The sequence below is a fragment of the Triticum dicoccoides genome, chromosome 4A (assembly GCF_002162155.2).
Source record: "Triticum dicoccoides isolate Atlit2015 ecotype Zavitan chromosome 4A, WEW_v2.0, whole genome shotgun sequence".
In the NCBI taxonomy this organism is placed as follows: Eukaryota; Viridiplantae; Streptophyta; class Magnoliopsida; order Poales; family Poaceae; genus Triticum; species Triticum dicoccoides.
Genome location: NC_041386.1, coordinates 623553900 through 623569189, shown reverse-complemented (window position 1 = coordinate 623569189; position 15290 = coordinate 623553900). Strand labels below are relative to the sequence as shown.

Sequence of the window (15290 nt, the reverse complement as noted above, 5' to 3'; positions counted from 1 at the left end):
GGGTCCCAGAGCGACACGTTGGTGGATGTGCTGGAGCGCGGGCACAAGTGGTGGCTTGCCGCGGCAAGCGCCTTGCCGCGGTCATTGTCTTGTCGCGTCCGGGAGCTTGTCGCTCACCGGGCCTTGCCGGGACGCGAGGCGCGTCGCGGCAAGTTCCTTGAGATGCCTTGGGTGGCCTTCACGGCAAGCTCCTCTTGCCGGGGTCTTGTCTCCTTAAGCGCCTTGCCTTGGTTGGCCTTCCCGGCAAGCTCCTCTTGCCGGGGTCTTATGGTGTCTTGGTTTGGATCCTTTGTTCTTGAATGGCTCCAAAGGAACCACGGAGGACTTTGGCGGTCACCCGGCAAGCCTTGCCGCGGGATGCTGCGACTGCCCGTGCACAAGTTCGGGATACTAGGGTACCCTACTCTAGTACACCGACAGGAGCCCCCGGGCCTGGGCCATACACGGTTCTGAGCGTTGTTGGACCAGGCCCAAAACAGGGCACGGGCATGCGCGGCCTAGGTTACGCCGTATCTCTCTCCGTATCCACGGCGCCCTCTCCGACTGGCATGCGTTGAATGCGGCATCGTGGGAGAGATCGTGGGTGGTTTCTTTATTCGGAAATGCGGAACGTCCGCCCCCTCCCTCTTTATAAGCAGGGGAAACAGGGGTAGTTCGTCCATTCGCCTGTTGTTGTTCCAATCTCAAAAATCTCCGCCGCTCCCTCGTCTTCCCAAAGCCGAAAGAGAGCAGCGCTCCGCCCCCCATCGCCACCAGCACCACCAACGCCGTCGACCTCGTCCACCACTTCCGCCATGGCTCCAAAAGCCGACAAGGGGAAGGTCGTGAAGTCGACCGAGGCACAGCGGCTTGCGGCGCTGCGAAAGGAGCGGGCAGTCTTCCCCCCCAAGCTCGCCGCGAGGGAGCTGAGGGAGAACTACTACCTCTTCTGGTCGGCGGAGACACGAGCGCATCCGTGCACGAAGGTACTTCCCGCCGCCGCTTGGAAGAAGGCCCGAAACGGATACCCTTTCTTCGCCTTGTTCTTCTACTGCGGGCTCTGCCCACCTTTCTCTGAATTCTTCTGCGATATCATGAACACCTACGGGTTCCATCTCCTCGACTTCACCCCCAATGCCATTCTGACCATTGCAGTTTTCGCACATCTCTGCGAAAACTTTGTCGGAGTCCATCCCAATGTAGCCCTCTTTCGCCACTTCTTTATTCCCCGAGTAGAGAGAGGAGAGCCTTTATCCGGCGGAATCGCCTGGATCTCAAGGGCCGGAAAGAAGGAAACTTATCTGGAGGGAGAATTCTGTGGCAAGTGGGAAGAGAGGAGGGCAGACTGGTGCTGGATTGACGAGGAGAACCCGCAGCCATTCACCACCCGGCGCCAAACCCCAGTAGCACGCGGCAGCGATTGGAGTGACATGGCCCCGGAAGACGACAAGCTAAGATTGCTGTCAATCGGATCCTACGCCTCAGGCTTGCCGGGCTCACTGTAGGCGTTGTTGGCGCGGATTTTCTTCGCTGCCGCATCGCCCCCCTGCAGGAACGGGGGAGACCCACTTGGGAGTTCAAGAATGCGGCAGATATCATGAGGCTGCGGTCGGGCCTCAACTTCAACTTCACAGTTCTGGAGCTCAACGCGATGCTCTAGGAGCTGTTCAAGTACGACCCTCAACACCCCGAAGTTTTTAGGTTGCCGGGGGGGGGGGGGTCGTTCCGCTATGTAACAACTCCGCGCTCGACCGCATTCGGGCAATGATGCCGTTGTGCGACTCGCATGGAATTGTCCCAACTTGGCAAGAGCCTGCAGACGACGTCGTGCAGCAATTCTTCGATGACTTGGTAGAAGTGCCGATCCACTCCGACGAGAAATATAGCCTCACCCGCGACACCACCGATGCGGAGATGGCACTCATCGCCACTAGGCTAGAAGAGGCGGCGGCAGCCGCAGCCGCGGGCGAATTTGGATTCACCGTGGAGGAGGCAGAGGCAGCAGAGGCGGCAAGCCGTGCCGAGCGAGGGGAGCCTGCCGGCGAGAAATAGCTTGCCGGACATAACGTCGAGTCGAGCGAGCCCGCCAAGGATACGAGCGGCTCGCTGGAGATCAACTCGCCTTCCTCCTCATCTTCAGACAGCTCGCCGCAAGCAGAGCCTCCATCCCCACCAAGAAGGCATCTCCGCAAGGTCGGTGACGTAGTGGAGCGGCAGGCGAGGCAACAGTCGCCGCGCCGCGTGACACGCTCCACCGCGGCAAGCACTGTTACCGCGGGAGCACCTTACGCTGCGACGACAACTGGAGCGGGGCCCTCCCAGAACACCGCTTCTACTCCTGTCGCTTCTCACGCCGCGGCGACAACCAGAGCGGGGTCGTCTCAGACCGCCGCCACTGCTCTCGCCAAGCGGCCAAGGGAAGCTACTCCTCCGCCTCCTCGCGCCGGACTTGAGCCAAACTTCGACTTCTCCGCGTTCAGCTCCGACGAGGAAGAAGAAGAAGAGTAAGACTCCCTTGGTGTACTTGTAGTTCTTCAATCCTTGCTGTTTGTCTTGTATCTCATTTGCTTGACTCTGAACTTGTTCCTTTTTAGGACTCTGGCCCAGAGAGCAGCAAAGAGAGCCGAAGTCCCGGTGATTGTCATTGAGGACGAACCTACTGCGACAGCAGGGGGTGCGCCTGAGACAACCTTGCCGGACCCGGCAACCTTTCTCCAGAGCAGCCCCCAGCGTATTGCTTTCCACTGTGAGATGCGCATGGATACTCTGTCTTTGCTGATATCTTACTGCTGGTTTGTGTAGGAGCAGAGCAGCCCCACCAAGAGCCAAGGGAGAATCCCCCGACAAGGGAGAGCTCTCCGGCAAAGGAGGGCTTTCCGGTAAGGGAGAAATCCCCGGTAAGGGAGGGTTCTCCGGCAAGGGACAGCACCAGCGGCCCCCCGATGGTGGAGACCACGACTGCAGAACCCGGCACAGGTAATCCTTTCACTTCAAAACTTTCCTTGGGTTCTTCTTCTTTTGATCTTCTTGGGTTTTTGCTTGACTCTTCTCCCTTTCCCGGCTGTCAGACCCATCTGCTACGGAGCCGATGGAGACCGAGGTTGCCGCCGAAGAAACGGCCGGTGCTGACGATCCCACCGGCGCAGAGGCCGCCAAGGCTGCCGCCGCGACAACTGGCGAGGGGTCTGGCGATCGCACTGACGGCCCTGAGGCCGCAGGAGCGCTAGGCCTACACCGACCGCCGACCCGTCCGCCGCTGCCGCAGCGCCAGGCTCCGAAGAGCCCCAACCAGGCGTCTACTTGAAGGCCGGCGACGACGTCTTCATCAACCTTCCCTGGGCATCGAGCTCCAGGGCGCCGGTCGAGGGAGAGATCTTCGACGGGGAGGTGCTTGCCTCCGCTGGGCTGACCCTGGTTGACGCGCCGAGCAGCAGCAGCAACGAGCCCGAGGAAGAGCGGCTGCTGTGGAAGTTGTTGTCGCTCTACCGCGTGCTTCAAGCCAAGCTGGAATCCCGCGAGGCTCTTGTCGCGAAGGCGGGAGCAGACATCGAGAAGCGCGCGGAAGAGCTCGGGGGTTTCCACCGGGAAGCCCTCCGGTCCCTGGCGGAGGAGCGGGAGCAGCTCGCCGAAGCGTAGAAGGCCTTCCTCCTCGAGAAGGCTGAAGTCGAAGAGCAACAGCGACTTGCCGTTGTGAAGCTATCCGCGGAGGAGGGCGAGCTGGCGCAGCGGAAGGTCAATCTTGACGCCCACGAGGAGGAGCTTGCCGTGCGCGAGGAAAAACTCGGCGGAGCCCTTAAGCAAGCAGAAGATGCTGCCGCAGTTGCCGAGGCCGCCAAGAAGGAGCTGGAGACGAAGGTGGTGCAGCTGGAGGCCGATCTTGCTGAGAAGGGCAAAGAGCTCAGCGCCGCCAAAGGCTCCAACGCGGATCTTGAGTTGAAGTTGACCACTTTGACCAAGACGCTGGACGGCGCCAAGAAGCAGGAGGCGGCCTTGAAAGAAGAGATCAAGGCCGACAAGGCGCTGCTGGAGAGTGTTGCTGCCACCCAGAATGCCTTCAGGGAAAATGTGGAGCACTGGACGGAGAGCCTCGTGAGCACTGCCGCAGATATTGACAAGGAGTTGGCGTAGCTGGGGATGGGGGATCTCGGGTATCCCTCCGACGAGAACCTCCAACCCAGCGCCCAAGCTCGTCTTGTTCTTCAAGGGCGTGGCGACGGCCCTCCAGCGACTCCGGGAGAGGATCCCAAAGCAGCTAGCCGACGAGTCGCGCAAGATCTGCGCGGGAGCTCTTCACAAAGGGTTGGTGAAGGTGGCCTTCCGCAATTCGGGCCTCAACTTCACCAACGTCCTCAAGACCCTGCCGCCGGATGCTGATCTGGAGGCGCTCAAGGGCCTTGTCGCACCCATTGTGGACAAGGTGAGCGTGATCAAGAGGATCGAGGGCAATCGCGTAGATTAGGCCGCCCATTTCTTCTTTTCTTGTCGCTGTTTGTCATGCTATGAAAACAATCTGTTAGAGCCGCGACAAGCTATCTTTGTAATATAACTCTATTCTGGGTAATGATTGCAATGTTATTCCCTTTACTTGATTCCTCCCTTTGTATGTTTTTGCCCTACGCTTTTAGGGAACTTGCCGATGCAGGTACCTGAGCCGCGAGCGCTGAGTGCGGGATGTCAGCAGCCTGCTGGCGGTGCCGCTACCGACAAGAAACCTTGTCACAACTAGTTGCAGCTCACTTAAGTTGTTGAGCGGACTCGAAACAAAGTAAGGGCGCAACTAGCTACGAGTTGGTTCCTCCGCGCACAGGTTTTCCATACAAAGTGCGGTCGTTCAAGGGAGATAACTTAAAATTTAAAAAATCTGATTGCTCAAACTTTGGCAACTTAGCTTTTCTGTTGTTTGCTTCCCGGTAAGGCGAAATTTTCTTGAACGACGCCTGGTCCATACCATTATCTTCTCCTTTCCTCCCCGGCAAACTTGTGGGCGAGGGAACCTTCCTTTCCTTGAGAAAAAAGAAAGAAGAGAAAATAAAGATACGGAGCTTTACGACTCGTTATTGCTTACCGTGGAGTAGGTCCTGCACAAAGTGTCAGATCATATATGCTAAAAAATAGAAAGCATGAAATTGACAAAATGTGCGGAGCACATGAGCTTTACTTATGCATGGGGTCTGTGCCCGGCTTTGTACAAAGGATTACATGCAACAGCGGCAAGACTTGTACAAAAGGTGGTTGCCGGAACAGGTTCCGGCAACCGCGCCTTACGGGTAAAACTTACGAAGATGCTCAATGTTCCAGGAGTTGCTCACCGGAATGCCATCTTCGGTCTCAAGGCGGACAGTTCCAGGCCTAGTGACTCGTTTCGCCCGGTAAGGGCCTTCCCACTTTGGCGTCAACTTGTTGGAATTCTTGGCGGACTGAACACGCCGAAGAACAAGGTCGCCTTCCTCGAGACTTCTGGCGTTAACTTTGCGGCTATGGTAGCGGCGCAAAGTTGCTGGTAGCGAGCGGCTCGCACAACAGCCTGAAGACGGTCTTCCTCATGGAGCAGCGTGTCATCTTGTCGCAGCTGCTCTTGCTCGAGCTCATCATAAGCGAGCACTCGAGGTGACCCGTTTACGAGTTCCGTGGGGATAACTGCCTCTGCTCCATAGACTAGAGCGAAAGATGTCTGGCCAGTGGCTCGATTTGGCGTCGTTCTGATCGACCAAAGAACCACCGGCAGCTCCTCAATCCAGTTTCTTCCGCACTTGTGCAGCCTATCGAAAGTCCTGGTCTTGAGCCCGCGCAGCACTTCAGCATTTGCCCTCTCCGCTTGACCGTTGCTTCTCGGGTGAGCAACAGAAGCGAAGCAGACCTTGGCGCCAAGATCTTGGACGTACTGCATGAAGGTGCGGCTCGTGAATTGCGTACCGTTGTCGGTGATTATCCTGTTAGGGATCCCGAAGCGGCAAACAATCGACCTGAAGAACTTGACTGCTGATTGTGCTGTCACCTTCCTCACTGGTTCCACTTCCTGCCACTTTGTGAACTTGTCGATTGCGATGTACAAGTACTCAAAGCCCCTGACTGCACGGGGAAAGGGGCCGAGGATGTCGAGCCCCCAGACCGAAAATGGCCAGGATAAAGGGATTGTCTGTAGAGCTTGAGCTGGTTGGTGTATCTGCTTGGAATGGAACTGGCACGCTTCACACTTGCTTACTTGTGCAGTTGCATCCTGGAGGGCTGTCGGCCAAAAGAAACTTTGCCGGAATGCTTTGCCAACAAGTGATCTTGCGCCAATGTGGTGACCACATATGCCTCCATGTATCTCTGCCAACAGCTTTTGTCCGTCTTCCCAGTGAATACACTTCAATTTCATACCGTTGAGTCTTCTTCTGTACAGTGTCTTATCGACAAACTGGTACATACTTGACTGCCGGGCTACTCTTTCCGCTTCTTCTTGCTCTTCGGGAAGTTCTCCTGTCTGAAGGAAATGGACAATCTGCTGTGCCCATGCTGGAGCTTGTGGCTCGACAACAAGGACTAAAGGCAAATCTGCGGCTGCGGGAATATCCGCTTCTACGGCGAGAATCTGCGGTTCGGCCGGAGCTTGACGTTCCCCGGCAAGCTTGCCGGAGCAAAACTTGTCGGGAGCTTCTGCTTCAACGGAACAAACCCTAGGGCTTGCCGGAGCAGATTGCTCCTCAGCGCTCTTGGCGTTGATCTCGGGGACCTTCTTTGCCAAAGGCAAATCTGCTGCTGCGGGAATGTCCGCTTCTATGGCGAGAACCTGCGGCTCTGCCGGAGCTTGACGTTCCCCGGCAAGCTTGCCGGGAGCTTCTGCTTCAACGGAACAAACCCTAGGGCTTGCCGGAGCAGATTGCTCCTCAGCGCTCTTGGCGTTGATCTTGGGGACCTTCTTGGCGGCGGCTTCGGGAAGCTCTGCCGGAAAATAGTCACCAGAAATCAACTTCCTCTTCTTGCTCTGTCCAGTTGATGGTGTTACAGATGGTTGAGTCAGCTTGAGCACAAAGATCCCTGGTTCCACAGGTAACTTAAGTGCAGCGCACTTTGACAGGCCATCGGCAATGGCGTTCTGAGCTCTTGGAACATGCTCCATCTGTAGGCCGTCAAAGTGCTCTTCTAGCTTTCTCACTTCGTCTACGTAAGCTTCCATCAACGGACTCTGATAACTCTTGTTCACTTGGCGGACGACAAGCTGCGAGTCACCCCGGACAATGAGCTTCTTGATCCCAAGGTCTGCCGCGATCCTGAGACCGGCAAGCAAGCCTTCATACTCTGCAGTATTGTTTGTTGCTTGCTCCTTGGGAAAGTGCATCTGGACTATGTACTTGAGGTGCTCTCCGGTGGGTGCGATAAGCAGCACGCCAGCGCCGGCGCCTTGCAGCGAAAAAGCACCATCAAAGTACATCAGCCACTCTTTGCTTACTTCGTCGATGGGGATGCTCGTTTCTGGAATTTCTTCATCGGGTGTTGGCGTCCATTCTGCTATAAATTCTGCCAATGCTCTACTTTGGATAGTTGAAGTACTCTCAAACTTGAGGCCAAAGCTTGACAGTTCCAGTGCACACTCAACAATCCTGCCTGTCGCTTCTGGACTCTGTAGTATCCTCTTCAGCGGAAAGCGAGTGACGACTGTGATCTCATGTGCTTGGAAGTAATGGCGCAGCTTTCTCGAGGCCATGAGAAGGCTGAAAAGCAATTTCTGCACGCCAGAGTACCTTGACCTAGCCCCCTTCAGAAGGGAACTGACAAAGTAAACTGGGCGTTGCACCATTTTCTTCTGTATCTCCTCGCGCATCTGCGCAGATCCATCTTTGTCGGGACCAGAGCTTGCCGGGGAAGCCCCCTGCTTGTCGCTGGATGCGCCTGCCGTGGTTGCTAGCTCGTCATCTGCCTCCCTCTCTGCCACCAACGCAGCACTAACCACTTGATTGGTTGCCACTATATACAGCAGCAACTTCTCTTGTGGCTTAGGTGCGACAAGTATTGGAGGGGAGGACAGGTATCTCTTCAAGTCTTTCAGCGCAGTCTCCGCTTCCGGAGTCCATTTCACTGGACCTACCTTTTTCAATAATTTGAAAAATGGCAGGGCGCGCTCAGCAGACCTAGAGATAAACCTGCTGAGAGCAGCCACACAACCGGTAAGTCTTTGTACATCCTTGACGCGCTTTAGTGCTTCAATCTGCTCAATGGCCTTGATCTTGTCGGGATTGGCTTCGATTCCCCGCTGAGACACGAAGAACCCGAGAAGCTTGCCGGAGGGGACTCCAAACACACACTTCTCTGGGTTGAGCTTGAGGCTGATCTTGCGCAGATTTGCAAAGGTCTCGTCTAAATCTTGGATCAGAGTTGCTTTGTCCTTGCTCTTGACCACTATGTCATCCATATAAGCTTCCACATTTCTGTGTATTTGTGGCTCAAGAGCGACATGGACTACTCTTGCAAACATTGAACCAGCATTTTTTAATCCGAAAGGCATCCGTATGAAACAATACGTGCCACATGGAGTAATGAATGCGGTCTTCTCCTCATCCTCTTCTGCCATGAAGATTTGAAGGTATCCTGAGTATGCGTCAAGAAATGAAAGCAAGTCACATCCGGCCGTGGAGTCAACAATCTGGTCAATGCGCGGCAAAGGAAATGGGTCTTTGGGACAAGCTTTGTTAACATCGGTAAAGTCGATACAAAGTCTCCATTTCCCGTTCGCCTTGCGCACGACTACAGGATTGGCCAGCCACGTAGGATGGAGCGCCCCTCTGACAAGGCCTGCTGCTTCCAACTTCTTGATCTCCTCTGCAATGAATTCTTGGCGCTCCACTGCTTGCTTCCTGACCTTCTGCTTGACGGGCCGCGCATGAGGAAAAATGGCAAGGTGGTGCTTAATTACTTTCCTGGGAACACCGGGGATGTCAGACGGTTGCCACGCAAACACGTCGACATTCGCCCACAGGAAAGCAATGAGCGTGCTTTCCTATTTAGGGTCGAGAGTGGCACTGATGGTGAAGGTACCACCAGTGCCGTCCTCCTTGGCGGACACCTTCTTCGTCTCTGGCGGAGCTGCCATTGTCTTCTTACACTTGCCGGTGGAGCTCGATGGTGCGTCCTCGACGGCAGCGCAGCACTCCGAAGAGGTGCGCTTGCCGGAGTGGGCATCAGAACTCTTGCCGGACTTGGTATTCTTCTTCCCCCCGGGAGCTTCAACGACAAGTGACTTGCGATCTGTTGCGGCTTCTGCTTCCCGGTAGATCTTGTCGGCGCAGATAAGAGCATCCTTCTTGTCGCCGGGGACAGAGATGACGCTTATCGGGCCTGGCATCTTCAGCATGTTGTATGCGTAGTGAGAGACTGCCATGAACTTGGCGAGTGCTGGACGGCCAAGTATCCCATTGTAAGGCAATGGAATATCGGCAATGTCAAAAGTGACCCTCTCAGTCCTGAAGTTCAGCTTGCTGCCAAATGTTACAGGCAACGTGACCTTCCCCTTAGGCTTGCTCCTTCCCGGGTTGATTCCTTGGAATGTGCCGGTCTCTTCGAGCTCGCTGTCAGGGATCTGGAGTTTCTGGAGTACCGCGGAGGAGATCAGGTTCAAGTCGGCCCCACCGTCAACTAACATCTTAGTGACCTTGAGGTTGTGGATAGTTGGTGAAACCAACATCGGAAAGCACCCGACCGCAGTTGTGCGATCAGGGTGGTCCTCAATATCAAAGATGATAGGCGTGCTGGACCATTTCAGAAGCTTGCGTGACTCGACAGGTGGTTCTGCCGCATTAACTTCCCGCACCCACTGCTTGAGTTGGCGGTGCCAAGTATGGAGAGAAGCGCCTCCATCAATGCACAAGACCTCTGTGGCTTTCTGGAACTCCTGCTCACTGGTCTCGACATCCTCCATGTCTTCGTCGTCATCGTCATCTTCATCCTTGTCGCGGCCGCTGGGAGGTCTATCTCCTTGCCGCTGCTTGGCCTTGCCGCGGCGTCCTCCCCGGCCGGCGCTCTTCTTGCCGAATTCTCCATCGCCACCTTGGGCCCTCTCCTTGTCGCGTCGCTCGTACTCAGCCTTTTGTTGCTGGACAAGCTGCTCGACCTTCTTGCAGCTCTCGAGGTCATGGCCCTTGGTGCGGTGGATCTTGCAATATTGCTTGTCGGTGCCGTCCTGCTTGTCGGCGACTGCCACAGCCTGGCAGTTGGTGCATGCGGCTACCTTCGTTGCCGGACTGCTCAACGACTACCAACTTTGGCTTTCTTGGCGCCACCTTCGTTGCCGGACTGCTCAACGACTAGCACATCTTTGCCTTTCTTTTTCCTGTTCCGCCGCCGGTTTTTCTTTGCCGGGGCAGCATCCTTGCTGTCAGATCCTCCTGCTCCTGTATTCTCTCCGGGGAGTTTCCTCCCTTCCTCAGCACGTGCACACTTGTCGGCCAGGGCATACAGCTCACTGACGTCTCTGATCTTGCACATCGCCATCTCCTCCCGCATCCTGCGGTTACGCACGTTCTGATGGAAAGCACTGATGACCGCGGTAGGGTGGACATCTGGGATGTTGTGCTGTACACGGCTGAACCTCTGAATGTACTTGCGCAGGGGCTCTCCTTCCTTCTGGGTGAGCAGATGAAGGTCACTCTCTTGGCCATGAGGTTTGTGGCCGCTTGTAAAGGCGCCGACAAACTGATGGCATAGGTCTGCCCAGGAGGATATGGAGTTGTCCGGCAAGTGCATGAGCCAGGACCTGACGTTGGGCTTGAGCACCAGCGGGAAGTAGTTGGCAAGGATCTTGTCGTCCCGTCCCCCGGCAGCATGCACCGCGATGGTGTAGATGCTGAGGAACTCCGACGGATGCGACTTGCCGTCGTACTTCTCCGGTACATCTGGCTTGAAATTCTTCATGCTGGGCCACTGGACTTGCCGCAGCTCACGAGTAAACGCAGGGCAACCTACCGCGTACGACAAGTCGCCTGGTTCCCCTGGCGCATGCATGTCAACAGAGGGCCCAGCGCGCTGGTCCGACTGACGTCGCGCTTCTCTTCGGCGCTCGATACGTGTACAAGCGTCTTCTTGCTGTCGTTCATGAAGAACTTGGCGCTGATCGCGACAAGCTCATGGATCTGATGACGCGGTGGAGTCGCTGTCGAGGTGGATCCGGCGAGTCGGCGATCTTGGCCTTTGGGGCGGAGAGTGCATAGTGGTTGCACCCCACCGGTCTTGTCGCCACCGGCTCGTGCCTGGCTGGCTTGCCGCGGCTGCGACGTGCTCGACTGTTGTTGAGTGTCGCCGTTGGCGAAGCCGATGAGACTCTGAATGGTGGCCCTCCAGTCGTCGATCTTGTCCGCCGTTGGAAGGTAGTCCAGGAGTAGTTGAGCTCGTGCCAAAGCTTCTGCTGTAGTGGCGGGTGGTGGTGGCGAACGGTGCGAGGAGCGGGACATGCTCGGACTTCTAACCATGTTAGAAGGAGTAGTGTCCCGTCCAGGCGACCGTGCCTCGCTCGTGCCAGCATGTTGGCGTGCATGCTGGTCTTGAGCACTCCGAGATCCACCAGCTCGATCTTGGTCCAGCAAACGCATGGTACCGTGAGTACCATGACGCTGCCGGTCCCGCGCCTCCTGATATGGGCGCGGTGCATGTACGGACGCCGAGGTCTTGGAGTGCGCCCGGTCATTGTGGGAGCCGGCTACGCCGCCGATGGGCAGCGCATCCTTGTCCTTGGACCTGGCAGCACCATGAGCTCCCTCGTCGACGCCCGTTCTTCCACCGGCGTCTGCCCCATCAGCCGTTTGCTCCGGCGGTGGTGGGTAAGGCGCGGACGGAGCAGCCGCCTCCGAAGCCTTCTTCTTCGGCGGCATGTTGATGAAGGTGACGAAGATCTAGCTCGCGTGAACGCCGGATCTGGTTCACACAAGCTCGACGCCCCCTACCTGGCGTGCCAAAGATGTCGGGGGACTAATCCACGAACACCTATGGGACAGGCGGACCGAGTCCCTTTCGGTTCAGTGGGGGCGGAGGTCGCACGAAGAGCGGATCGAGGCGAAGCACACGAGCAGTTTACCCAGGTTCGGGCCGCACGGATGCGTAAAACCCTACTCCTGCTTTGTGGTTTGTATTGAGTTCTTGCTCGGGAGCGCGGAGTGCTACAGTTCACACCAGCGGCTAACGAGACCGAGCCTGAGTGTTCTCTTTTTTCCGACCCCCCCCCTACGTTGCACATGGGCCTCCTTTTATATGCTCAAGGGGTCACCGACAGGTGGCAACAGAGACAAAGGGTAAAAATGGAAAGGTGCTGCGGTAGGTACAGCTACCTACTACAGTGTATCATACCTAACCCTGACGGCAGGTGACAAGGGCATTAAATGCCCGTCTGTGTCGCCTAAACAGTGCAAAAGGGACCGTCAGGGACGCCACCGCTCACCACGATGGCAATCTTGTCAGCGCCGTTCGCCACTGCGCACCGCTGGCTGCACAGCCTCCCGCCACGCACGCCTGGAAGGGTCCCAGAGCGACACGTTGGTGGATGTGCTGGAGCGCTGGCACAGAGTGGTGGCTTGCCGCGGCAAGCGCCTTGCCGCGGTCGTTGTCTTGTCGCGTCCGGGAGCTTGTCGCTCACCGGGCCTTGCCGGGACGCGAGGCGCCTCGCGGGAAGTTCCTTGAGATGCCTTGGGTGGCCTTCCCGGCAAGCTCCTCTTGCCGGGGTCTTGTCTCCTTAAGTGCCTTGCCTTGGTTGGCCTTCCCGGCAAGCTCCTCTTGCCGGGGTCTTGTGGTGTCTTGGTTTGGATCCTTTGTTCTTGAATGGCTCCAAAGGAACCACGGAGGACTTTGGCGGTAACCCGGCAAGCCTTGCCGCGGGATGCTGCGACTGCCCGTGCACAAGTTCGGGATACTAGGGTACCCCTACTCTAGTACACCGACAAACAAAGACAATAAAAAATTGAAGGAATACACTACATGTGGGAGGACTGAAACGGAAGACTAATCCATAAACGTGTGATAATAAATTAAAGAGCTAAAAGTTACTCCAGAAAGGTTATATCTGCAATAACAAAGAAGAGAAAGTGTGTGGATCGAAATTTAAAAAGGCAGTATTGAGGACCTCTCTGATAGAGAAAGGAAACTAAAGGGCCTTTCGGTACGAATAGCTGCACACGCAAGTGCAAAAAAAGAAGGCTCCAGTGACTTGCGCGGAAAATCTCAAAAAAAATTGGACCATTTCTCGATTTGTGTGTGTCATCCTTGCGCAGGGGCCATGCTAATCTTCTCTGTATCGTTCCAATTTTATCGGATGCCCCCGAAGGGACGATACTAGCTGCCGCGCTTTGCCTTATAAACCAATCCGACTCTCCCTGGCTGAACGATGTGGGACTAAATAAACGAGAGTTTGTGTTGCCCACTGCGGTGTCCAGCCATACCTAGATTCCATCGGGCGTGTGGTAGGCCGCCAGTTGCAAGCCTGATCTCTCTTGATGTGGCCCAAATTAATGGAAGAGCATAACGGGCCCTCGTGTTTTTTCATGAGGGAATAACGAGCGATGCTTGGACACTAAAAAGAAAACTATAGTTGTTGCCGCACGTGTGGGGAGGGCACATGCACGTTTAGGAAAGGATGGATAAACAAATCCTTTTGGTTTTTCACAATTTATGAAAGGTGGATTATGCAAAACGACAAACCTTTTTGAAAGGCAAACTTGTGCGGGAAGGAGATTAGACGATCAAGTTGTTGCCACAAGTACACATTGCAAAGAACATAGTGCAAAAAGGTTCATGCTAAGCTAGCTTACCGTGTATTTGGTGTGACTAGATATATAAAATGGTATGCAACATATATACCTTTCTACAGGAAGATTGAGAGTTCACCAGTTGTGACCTACGCAATTCATCGACCACTAGTTATTGTACACTAAAGATAGAAAGGTTTGAAGAAGAGATTCTTTCAAGTGTACCAGAATCCAGCACTAGTGTCCGAGAGAGTTTTCTCACAGTTAAGGGTAAGGAACAAAGACAATAAAAAATTGAAGGAATGCACTAGATGTAGGACTAAAACTGAAGACTACTCCAGAGACATGTGATAATAGATTAGAAAGCTCAAAAGTTACTACAGAAAGGTTATATCTGCTATAACAAAGAAGAGAAAGCGTGTGGATCTAAATTTAAAAAGGCAATATTGAGGACCCTTCTGATATAGAAATCAAACTAAAGGGCCTTTCTGTATGAATAGCTGCACACGCAAGTGCAAGAAAGAAGGCTCCAGGGACTTGCCCAGAAATCTCCAAACAATTTGGACCATTTCTCGATTTGTGCGTGTCATCCTTGCGCAGGGGCCATGCTAATCTTCTCTGTATCGTTTCAATTTTATCGAATGTCCTCGAAGGGACGATGCTAGCTGCGGCACTCTTACTTATAAACCAGTCCGACTCTCCCTGGCTGGACGATGTGGGACTAAACAAATGAGTGTTTGTTTTGCCCATGGCATTGTCCTGCCAAATCAAGACGTCATCGGGCGCGCGGTGGGCCGCCAGTTGCAAACCGGATCTCTCTTGGTGTTGCCCAAATTAATGGAAGAGCATAACGAGCCCTCGTGTTTTTTGTTAGGGAATAACGAATCATGCTTGGACACAAAAAATACTATAGTTGTTGCCGCACGTGGAGGGAGGGCACATGCACGTTTAGGAAAGGAGGGATCAACAAATCCTTTTGGTTGTTCACAATATATGAATGCTGGATTATGCAAATCAAAACTTTTTAAAAAGCAAACTTGTGCGTGAAGGAGCTTAGACGATCAATTTATTGCGACAAGTACATATTGCAAAGACCATAGTGCCAAAAGGTTCATGCTAAGCTAGCTTACCATGTCTTTGGTGTGACTAGATATATAAAATGGTATGCAACATATATAATTTTCTACATGAAGATTGATATTTCACCAGTTGTGACCTATGTAATTCATCGACCACTGGTTATTGTACACTAAAGACAGAAAGGTTTGAAGAAGAGATTCTTTCGGGTGTACTAGAATCCATCCTATTGTCCGAGAGTGTTTTCTCACAATTCTTAGATGAGTTTGTTAGGTGGTAACAAAAACAAATTAGACTAATTAAACATGTTTTTTGCGTTATGACCGAATCACATTTGATGGTAAGGAACAAAGACAATAAAAAATTGAAGGAATACACTACACGTGGGAGGACTGAAATGGAAGACTAATCCATAATAGATTAAAAATCTAAAAGTTACTACAGAAAGGTTATATCTGCAATAACAAAGAAGAGAAAGTGTGTGGATTGAAATTCAAAAATGTAGTATTGAGGAACTCTCTGATAGAGAAA

General features: G+C 54.2%; 2 non-coding genes across 2 annotated transcripts; both read right to left on the bottom strand.

The window, feature by feature from the left end:
* Nucleotides 1-13162: 13162 nt before the first annotated feature.
* Nucleotides 13163-13265, bottom strand: LOC119290142. The gene has a single exon (XR_005141744.1). It is a non-coding gene; the product is annotated as a U6 spliceosomal RNA (small nuclear RNA).
* A 971-nt stretch (nt 13266-14236) lies between these two features.
* LOC119290164 lies at nt 14237-14339 on the bottom strand. Its single transcript, XR_005141769.1, has one exon. It is a non-coding gene; the product is annotated as a U6 spliceosomal RNA (small nuclear RNA).
* Between the last annotated feature and the right edge of the window lie 951 nt (nt 14340-15290).